Source organism: Ovis aries, chromosome 2, assembly GCF_016772045.2.
Source record: "Ovis aries strain OAR_USU_Benz2616 breed Rambouillet chromosome 2, ARS-UI_Ramb_v3.0, whole genome shotgun sequence".
NCBI lineage: Eukaryota > Metazoa > Chordata > Mammalia > Artiodactyla > Bovidae > Ovis > Ovis aries.
In genome coordinates this window covers 105,606,792-105,617,673 of record NC_056055.1, presented here as the reverse complement: position 1 = coordinate 105,617,673, position 10,882 = coordinate 105,606,792, and positions in this window count along the sequence as shown.

Below are 10,882 nucleotides of genomic sequence, written 5' to 3'. Positions count from 1 at the left end.
ACAAACACGCTCACGTGTGTTGTCAGCACTTTTGGATTTGATCATTTTTCTGGTGCTGGCTGCTCAGTGTCTTCCGTGTATTAACTCCTGCCATGGACTGAATCGTGTCACCCCAGATTTCACAAGTTGAAGCTCTGACCCCCAGTGGGATGGTATTTGGAGATGGGATCCCTGGGGAGTAGTCAGGTTTAGATGAGGTCATGATGATGCCTTTATCATAAAAGAAACCAGGGGGCTTCCCTGCTGATGCAGCAGATAAGAATCCACCTGCCAGTGCAGGGTTCAATCCCTGGCCCAGGAAGATCCCACGTGCCATGGAGCAACTAAGCCCGTACGCCACAACTCCTGGGCCCGAGCTCTAGAGCCTGTGAGTTGCAACTGAAGATTGTGTCCCTAGAGCCGTGATCCGCAGCAAGAGAAGCCACAGCAATGAGAAGCCCGAGGTCCGCAATGAAGAGTAGCCCCTCTCGCCACAACTGGAGAAAGCCCCCACAAAGCAATGAAGACAAGCGCAGCCAAATGTAAAATAAATTAATTTTAAAAAAAGTTTTAAAAGAAGAGAAGCCAGACAGCTTGCTTCCCCTCTCTCTCTACCTACCTGTGTGGAGGAGAGACCACAGAGGATACAGAAAGAAGGGCCATTTGCAACCCTGATAGCTCAGTTGGTAAAGAATCTGCCTGCAATGCAGGAGACCCCAGTTTGCTTCCTGGGTCGGGAAGATCCCCTGGAAAAGGGATAAGCTACCCACTCCAGTGTTCTTGGGCTTCCCTTGTGGTTCAGCTGGTAAAGAATCCGCCTGCAATGCAGGACACCTGGGTTCAATCCCTGGGTTGGGAAGATCCCCTGGAGAAGGGAAAAGTAACCTATCCCAGTATTCTGGCCTGGAGAATTCCATGGACAGTCCATGGGGTTACAAAGAGTTGCATATGACTGAGCAACTTTCACTTCACTATTTGCAACCCAAGGAGAGCGCTTCACCAGATGCCAGCCCTGCAGGCACCTTGAGTTTAACTTCCAGCCTCCGGGACAGGGAGAAATAAAGTCCTTTTATTTAAGCATCCCTATCTATGGTATTGGGCTTCACTGGTGGTTCAGTGGTAAACAATGCATCTGCCAAAGCAGGAGATGCCAGAGATGAGGGTTCAATCCCTGGGTTGGGAAGATACCCTGGAGGATGAAATGGCAACCACTCCAATAGTCTCGCCTGGAAAATCCTATGGACAGAGGAACCCAGCAGGCTACAGTCCATGGGGTTGCAAGGAGTCAGACAACACTCAGCAACTAAACACACATATATAAATAAAATGTATTAATAGCTACGATGATGAAATGTACAAATGTGAAGCATATATCCTCCAAGTGTCTTGAAGGCAGGTTGTGAACAGATAGGCTAGGGGCTCCTGGAGAAGGAGAAACAGGAATGGCCTTCCTGACATAAGAGAACCCATTTTGGCCTAAGTCATTTTGTGATCTAAGCCTGGCCACAATGCTTGCTTTTGAACAGGTCTCAGTAATTAATTATTTCTAAGGGAAAAAAAGGAATCCAGGAACAGAGAAATGGCAGTCAACAATAGTGCAATGATAAAGCAGAGTCCCAGTTCTTCCTCAAAGGGTACCTAATAATACAATGTATTAATTATAATCAATAATCATACATAATGATATAATATATTGATACTAAGCAATACACAATAATAAATCTTTGAGTTCTACAGGAACTAAGGCCTCCACGAGGTAGGAGTGGAATGGTAATGGTGACCCTCCTCCTGACTTCAGTCTGCTAAGACTTGGACTCTGTCAACCTTTGCTCTGATTCTACACTAATTCACCTCTGCTCAAGCCCCTTCATTAATATGCATGTACCGATTTTGCTGCTCTGGGAGACACCACTTTGGGAAAGATCCCTTGTGTTCACCTTTGACTCAGTAATAACACACCCTTCTCCTGATCTCTGGCTTGGTTGTGTCTATGGGCTCCACATCCACCAGGAGGGGAACCTAGTTTTCGTGTAACAAGATCTCTGTGCAGGAGACTATCAGCAGCTCTTCCCGTCAGTCAGGGCCCTCTGGGAAGCTCAAAAGATTCTGGTTCATGGTAGAACCCACCGCTTCTGCACTGTAGGTTTGGATGAATTGGAGACAGGGCCTAAGTGGGGAAAAGAATCCTCCTTCAAACCCTTCCTTCCACTTGCTAGAGGTTTCAGGAGATTAAGCTTTCAGGCTCACAAAAGCCCTAAAGGAAGAATGTATCTGTGCTGTCAGCCTCCCAGGAAAGGGACCTCTAGGGCTAAGGGTGCTGGTTGCCACACAAATTCCAATTACAGTTCTGCTTGGCTTAAATAATATCCCTCAAATGGGCTTTTTGACCCACTGGGAGCTAAATCTGCCCATTGGGAGCACCCAGATTTATTTGAGGGATTTGCATCGGGGCTGGGATATAAATCCTAAGGGAATGAATGGAGCCCTACTCACCTAGTCCTCACAACTGTATGCAGTAAATACAACCTTCGTACTAGCCAAAGGGGAACCTGAAGAACAGAGGGTTTGAGTCACTTAAACAAGTAAAACAATAAGGAAGAAGCTTTGTATTCTATTATATTACAAGTTAATCACTACAGGGATGTTGCCTATAAGCTTAAATTATAATAGTACTTCTCTGGAACCCGTTCTCCCAGGTAATGAGCATTAAGCTAAAAATGATGTTGTTTAGCTCCCAAGACACACCTTGACCAGATCCACCGGTGAACCGCTGCAGGAAGAAATTAACACATTTAACACATCCCCTCAGGAGGCCCTCCAGAACCAGGGCTGTACCATCTCCCCTTTTAGTATAAAAGAAACCTGATTTGGGACTCTAATCCATCATCTTCTGGGCCTGCAGGCTTTCTGAATAAAATTCCTATTTCTTGCCCCCACAACTCAGCTCTCGACTTATTGAACTACTGGCTTGTTGTGCAAGAAGTACGAGCTTGGACTCAGTTCCACGTGGCAGGCTCCAAACTCTGTCTCCTCCCAGCCAAAAGCACTGATGCAGGGGCTACATGATCACAGGCTCAGAGCTGTGATCCATACTGAGAGTGCTCCCACCTAGATGAGAAACCCTCATGCCAAGACACTTTCTCAACAAGGCAACCTGAGCATCAACCATACCCACTCTGTGTCAAGTTGCCACCTCCGAGACAAATGCCGAAGCTCTTGGATCTGAGAAAAGAGAGAACTTTCCAAGCAGTCTTAGGAGGGACGAGAGCCTGAAGTAGAAGAGCTGTTCTGCAAAGTGACACAAGACAAACTTCAAAGCTGCAGCGGACTGAGGGATTCTCCGTGGCTTGGGCTGCTTCTCCAAGTGGTCTGTGTGCATTTTAACTGTAATCTCCTGAGGACAACTGCCTTAAGCAGGAAAATGCCACTCTTCCTTCCTAAAACCCCACCACAGATATGAGTTATGGTGCCTCCTATTGCCTGAGGAGCTGACTGTGGCTCACATCAGGAGCTCCTTATTGCCAAATTCAGACTTAAATTGAAGAAAGTAGGGAGAACCACTAGACCATTCAGGTACGACCTAAATCAAATCCCTTATGATTATACAGTGGAAGTGAGAAATAGATTCAAGGGACTAGATCTGATAGAGTGCCTGATGAACTATGGAATGAGGTTCGTGACATTGTACAGGAGACAGGGATCAAGACCATCCCCATGGAAAGAAATGCAAACAAGCAAAATGGCTGTCTGGGGAGGCCTTACAAATAGCCGTGAAAAGAAGAGAAACGAAAAGCAAAGGAGAAAAGAAAAAATATAAGCATCTGACTGTAGAGTTCCAAAGAATAGCAAGGAGAGATAAGAAAGCCTTCCTCAGCGATCAATGCAAAGAAATAGAGAAAAACAATAGAATGGGAAAGACTAGAGATCTCTTCAAGAAAATTAGAGATACCAAGGGAACATTTCATGCAAAGATGGGCTCGATAAAGGACAGAAATGGTATGGACCTAACAGAAGCAGAAGATATTAAGAAGAGGTGGCAAGAATACACAGAAGAACTGTACAAAAAAGATCTTCAAGACCAAGATAATCACGATGGTGTGATCACTCACCTAGAACCAGACATCCTGGAATGTTAAGTCAAGTGGGCCTTAGAAAGCATCACTATGAACAAAGCTAGTGGAGGTGATGGCATTCCAGTTGAGCCATTTCAAATCCTGAAAGATGATGCTGTGAAAGTGCTGCACTCAATATGCCAGCAAATTTGGAAAACTCAGCAGTGGTCACAGGACTGGAAAAGGGCAGTTTTCATCCCAATTCCAAAGAAAGGCAATGCCAAAGAATGCTCAAACTACCGCACAATTGCACTCATCTCTCATGCTAGTAAAGTAATGCTCAAAATTCTCCAAGCCAGGCTTCAGCAATACGTGAACCATGAACTCCCTGATGTTCAAGCTGGTTTTAGAAAAGGCAGAGGAACCAGAGATCAAACTACCAACATCTGCTGGATCATGGAAAAAGCAAGAGAGTTCCAGAAAAACATCTAATTCTGCTTTATTGACTATGCTAAACCCTTTGACTGTATGGATCACAATAAACTGTGGAAAATTCTGAAAGAGATGGGAATACCATACCGCCTAACCTGCCTCCTGAAAAACCTATATGCAGGTCAGGAACCAATAGTTGAACTGGACATGGAACAACAGACTGGTTCCAAATAGGAAAAGGAGTACATCAAGGCTGTATATTGTCACCCTGCTTATTTAACTTAGATGCAGAGTACATCATGAGAAATGCTGGGTTGGAAGAAGCACAAGCCGGAATCAAGATTGCCGAGAGAACTATCAATAACCTCAGATATGCAGATGACACCACCCTTATGGCAGAAAGTGAAGAGGAACTAAAAAGCCTCTTGATGAAAGTCAAAGAGGAGAGTGAAAAAGTTGGCTTAAAGCTCAACATTCAGAAAACAAAGATCATGGCATCTGGTCCCATCACTTCATGGGAAATAGATGGGGAAACAGTGGAAACAGTGTCAGGCATTCTTTTTGGAGGCTCCAAAATCACTGCAGATGGTGATTGCAGCCATGAAATTAAAGGACGCTTACTCCTTGGAAGCAAAGTTATGACCAACCTAGACAGCATATTGAAAAGCAGAGACAGTACTTTGCCAACAAAGGTCCGTCTCATCAAGGCTATGGTTTTTCCAATGGTCATGTATGGATGTGAGAATTGGACTGTGAAGAAAGCTGAGTGCTGAAGAATTGATGCTCTTGGACTGTGGTGTTGAAGACTCTTGAGAGTCCCTTGGACTGCAAGGAGATCCAACCAGTCCATTCTGAAGGAGATCAGCCCTGGGTGTTCTTGGAAAGAATGATGCTAAAGCTGAAACTCCAGTACTTTGGCCACCTCATGAAAAGAGTTGACTCATTTGAAAAGACTCTGATGCTGGGAGGGATTAGGGGCAGGAGAAGGGACAACAGAGGTTGAAATGGCTGGATGGCATCACCAACTCGATGGACGTGAGTCTGAGTGAACTCTGGGAGTTGGTGATGGACAGGGAGGCCTGGCGTGCTGCAATTCATGGGGTTGCAAAGAGTTGGACACGACTGAGCGACTGAACTGACTGACTGTTTGCCTGAGGAAGGAGGAGGGACCAGGGCTTCAGGGTCACACTGTACTGTTGTCCTGTTAAAACTGCTGCTTAGCTCTTACTTAATAAGCCAGGGTAACAGGATGTATCAGGACTTCTCTGAGTTCCTTCTTCATGGAGGAAACTCTTCTGTATCACAAGGCTGTTGAGAATTTTCTTTAAAAGGTGTGTACTACGTAATGAGTGATCCAGGGATTTCTCTGGTGGTCCAGTGGTTAAGTCTTCATCTTCCAATGCAGGAGTGTGGATCCGATCCCTGGTTGGGGAGTTAAGATCCAACATGCCTCAAAGACAAAAAGCCTATATGTATATATATATATATTTTAAAAACAATATTGTAACAAATTCAATGAAGACTTGATTTTTTTTAAATAGATGATTGACCATTCATTTTTCGTTCTCCTTCCAACCTGAAAAAAAGTGAAAGCTAGTTGCACAGTCATGTCCGACTCTGGGATCCCATGGGCAATAGCTCGCCAGGCTCCTCTGTCCCTGGAATGCTCCAGGCTAGAATTCTTCAGGCAAGAGTGGGTTGCCATTCCCTTCTCCAGTCAGCTACTAAAGAACCCAGCAAATATCAACAGAACATCCATTAAAAATCTCTCCACCACCAGCCTAACCCTCTGGATTTAGAAGCTGGCAGAAAGACATCAGAGGAAAACAAAATTTCAAATAAGGGGGGGGAAGATCAGGCATTCCTTCAGAAATGGGACTTTTTTAAAGGATAGCCAAAAAAAGCATGGGCAAAATGGATTGGTCTTTTCCAGTACTTCCCTAATCAATCCACTTTAAATTTTTTTTTGTAATAGATTTATTGAGATATAACTGACATACCATAATATTTATCCATTTTAAGTGAACAATGTTTTTTGCAGATGGTGATTGCAGCCATGAAATTAAAAGACTCTTACTGCTTGGAAGAAAAGTTATGACCAACCTAGACAGTATATTCAAAAGCAGAGACATTACTTTGCCGACTAAGGTCTGTCTAGTCAAGGCTATGGTTTTTCCTGTGGTCATGTATAGATGTGAGAGTTGGACTGTGAAGAAGGCTGAGCGCCGAAGAACTGATGCTTTTGAACTGTGGTACTGGAGAAGACTCTTGAGAGTCCCTTGGACTGCAAGGAGATCCAACCAGTCCATTCTGAAGGAGATCAACCCTGGGATTTCTTTGGAAAGAATGATGCTAAAGCTGAAGCTCCAGTACTTTGGCCACCCCATGCGAAGAGTTGACTCATTGTAAAAGACTCTGATGCTGGGAGGGATTGGGGGCAGGAGAAGAAGGGGACGACAGAGGATGAGATAGCTGGATGGCATCACTGACTCGATGGATGTGAGTCTGAGTGAACTCCGGGAGTTGGTGATGGACAGGGAGGCCTGGTGTGTTGCAGTTTATGGGGTCACAAAGAGTCAGACACGACTGAGCGACTGAACTGAAGTGAACTGAACTGATGCCTACAAGATACATAGAAATGTACCTTGGGGCTTCCCAAGATACAAATGTATCTCAGGGCTTCCCTGGTGACTCAGCTGGTAAAGAATCTGCCCACAATGGGTGAGACCTGGGTTCAATCCCGGGGTTGGGAAGATCCCCTGGAGAAGAGAAAGGCTACCCACTCCAGTATTCTGGCCTGGAGAATTCCATGGACTGTATAGTCCATGGGGTCACAAACAGTCAGACACGACTGAGCGACTTTTACTTTCACAAGATACATGCCTGAAGAATCCCCACGGACAGAGTAGCCTGGCGGGCTATAGGGGTCTCAAAGAATCAGACACCACTGAGCAACTGAGCCCAGCACAGCACGCTATATATCCATTACCACAGTCAATTTTACAGCACTTTTGTAACTCAAGAAACCTCATACTTTTTTTTTTTAAGATTTTGTGTGTGTGCGTGTGGACCATTGTTAAAGTCTTTATTGAATTTGTTACAATATTGCTTCTGTTTCATGTTTCAGAATTTTGGCCTCCAAGCTTCTGCGCTCTTAGCTCCCGCACCCCCTACATTGGAAGGTGAAGTCTTAACCCTTTGACCTACAGGGAAGTCTTTCCCGAATCTTTCAGCTACCACCTCCCAAATCTCCCATCTCCCTGTCTGTGCCCCCAGGCTGAGGCGAACACTAATCAACTTTCTGTCTCTACAGACTTGCCTATTTCATGTAAGTGGGATCAGGCACCATGTAGTACTCCTCACTGGCTTCTTTCACTTATCATAAATGTTTTCAAGACTTTTCCATGCTGTAACATGTACTGGTATTCCATTCCTTTTTATAAATGAGTATCATGTACCAGTATTTTGTTCCTTTTTATAAATGAGTAACAGTTCATTGTATGGGCACATGGCCTATTGTGTACCAATCTGCCATACTGGGCTTATGGACACTGGGTCATTCTACCTTTCAGTTACCGGGAATAATGCTGCAATGAGCATCTGAATCTGAGTTTTTGTGAGGACGTGTTTCCATCTCTTCTGCTATGACCCCAGCCTCTTTTCCAGCAACTCAGAAGTCAAATAGCTTCTGCACATACAGGCCAAGGCCCTCTGTAAGTTCTGAGGGCTCTACCCTGGCCCCAGACCTAGCAAGTTAAGCCAAAATTGTACTAATCCCTCTATTATTCATTCATTTATGAATTCACTCACTGAACATGTGTACATCCTCTATTACATGTCAAGCCTGCTGCTATGTGCTTAGGATGGTGAGGGAACAACATGCTAACTCCTTGTCCTCATGGAGTTTAACAGCCAGTGAGAGCAAAGAGAAAAGGAAAATAAATTCTGTGGTGTATTTCTCCATGAAGCACTCTTGGATCTCCCAGGAAGGGTTCAATTCTACTCTTGCAGTACTTGTTTATTTTTCTTTTGTTCTATTTCAAAAGGAATTTCTACCTCTTAATGAGAGAGAGATGTATCACCATCATGTGTGTGTCCTCCTTATTCATGCCTCCTCTTATGAGCACTTCCATGGAATTCGAGAAGGACTGATGTCATATGAATGTGACTTGGCAAAACACTGACTTGCAGTCTGGAGCCCAAGGCTGGAGATTCTTCATCTCCACTGTTGTTGGTAAGTTCCTTAGATACTCCACGCACTGGCGGGTGTACCAACCATGGGTTCAGTTCAGTCGCTCAGTTGTGTCCTACTCTTTGTGACCCCATGAACCACAGCATGCCAGGCCTCCCTGTCCATCACCAACTCCCATAGCCTACCCAAACTCATGTCCATTGAGTCAGTGATGCCATCCAACCATCTCATCCTCTGTCATCCCCTTCTCTTCCTGCCCTCAATCTTTCCCAGTATCAGGGTCTTTTCAAATGAGTCAGTTCTTTGCATCAGGTGGCCAAAGTATTGGAGTTTCAGCTTTAACTTCAGTTCTTCCAGTGAATACCCAGGACTGATCTCCTTGCAGTCCAAGGGACTCCCAAGAGTGTTCTCCAACACCACATTTCAAAAGCATCAATTCTTCCATGCTCAGCTTTCTTTACAGTCCGACTCTCACATCCATACATGAGTCTTTTATTCTTTCCGCTCTTACCCTTACCTGGAACCAAACAGGTGCGAGCACATGTGTCCACAAAGCTGTCTGAAGGACCCTGGAAGGCACAGGGACTGTGTCACAGCTTATGGCCAGGCACCTGCAAGACGCAACAGCTAGTCAAGGCCTCTTGGATTTGGTCAGACCTATAGCTCTCTCTTGCAGAAGGCAATGGCACCCCACTCCAGTGCTCTTGCCTGGAAAATCCCATGGACGGAGGAGCCTGGTAGGCTATAGTCCATGGGATCGCTACGAGTTGGACACAATTGAGCGACTTCACTTTCACTTTTCACTTTCATGCGTTGGAGGAGGAAATGGCAACCCACTCCAATGTTCTTGCCTGGAGAATCCCGGGCCGGCGGAGCCTGGTGGGCTGCCGTCTCTGGGGTTGCACAGAGTCAGACACGACTGAAGCGACTTAGCAGCAGCAGCAGCAGCAGTAGCATAGGTCTCTCTTAGACTTCCCTGGTGGCTCAGATGGTAAAGCATCTGCCTACATTGCGGGATACCCAGGTTTGATCCCCTGGGTTGGGAAGATCCTCTGGAGAAGGAAATGACACCCCACTCCAGTGCTCTTGCCTGGAAAATCCCATGGATGGAGGAGCGTTGTAGGCTACAGTCCATGGGGTCGCAAAGAGTCGGACACGACTGAGCGACTTCACTTTCCTTTCATAGCTCTCTTACTGAAGGATCACCAGGATAAAATGTCAGACTTTTCCTCAGTCCCTTGAACAAAACTGGGGTGCTACCAAACTTGCAAGGTTGTCATCCGCATTAGATCATCAGTGGATTCACGGAGCAGGGTGGGACTTGACCCCTCCACCCAAACATCTCCATCAGGCTCTCCAGGCATCCCCACCCTGAAGTAAACTCCAGATATAACATTGTGCTTGCTATGTACATCCTCTTTGGGACAGGCCACCTGGCACCCCTTCTTCGAAATGGATTTTTGCCTGTCATGCCTTTACAGAAATTCTGATGCACCTCTTGAAATTAGTATTCCGTGGTAATAACTCAGGCTTCCCTGGAAGCTCAGCTGGTAAAGAATCCGTCTGCAGTGCAGGAGACCCTGGCTGGATTCCCGAGTAAGATCCCCTGGAGAAGGGATATGCTACCCACTCCAGTATTCTTGGGCTTCCCTGGTGGCTCAGGCGGTAAATAAGAATCCACCTGTTAACGTGAGACACCTGGGTTCGATCCCTGGGTTGGAAAGATCCCCTGGAGGAGGGCATGGCAACCCACACCAGTATTCTTGTTGGGCTTCCCTGGTTGCTCAGATGGTAAAGAACCCGCCTGCAATGCGGGGGACATGGGTTTGATCTCAGGGTTGGGAAGATTCCCTGGAGAAGGGAACCAGCTACCCACTCCAGTACTCTTGCCTGGAGAATTCCATGAACAGAGGACTACTTTAAAAAAAAAAAAATTCTCACATATCTGATAGGGACATTCTATTAAAGCTAACAGCCTTTTAAGGCTCTTCTGGGAAGCCTGCTGGTTCGCTGCCCCCATCTCTGGCAGTGGTTTCTAGATCAATGAAATAAGGAAAAACTATCCTCTTCCCACAAGTAGGGATCGAGGCTTTGATACGCTGCGTCCTGTCCAGGGCGGCCCCGGGGAATTTCGCCAGGCGGGGTGAGGCCCCGAGGGCCGCCTGCAGTCCCCTTCTTCTCTGCAAGGGTCCCAGTGCGCCGGGGGTAGACAGGAGGAACTCAGAAA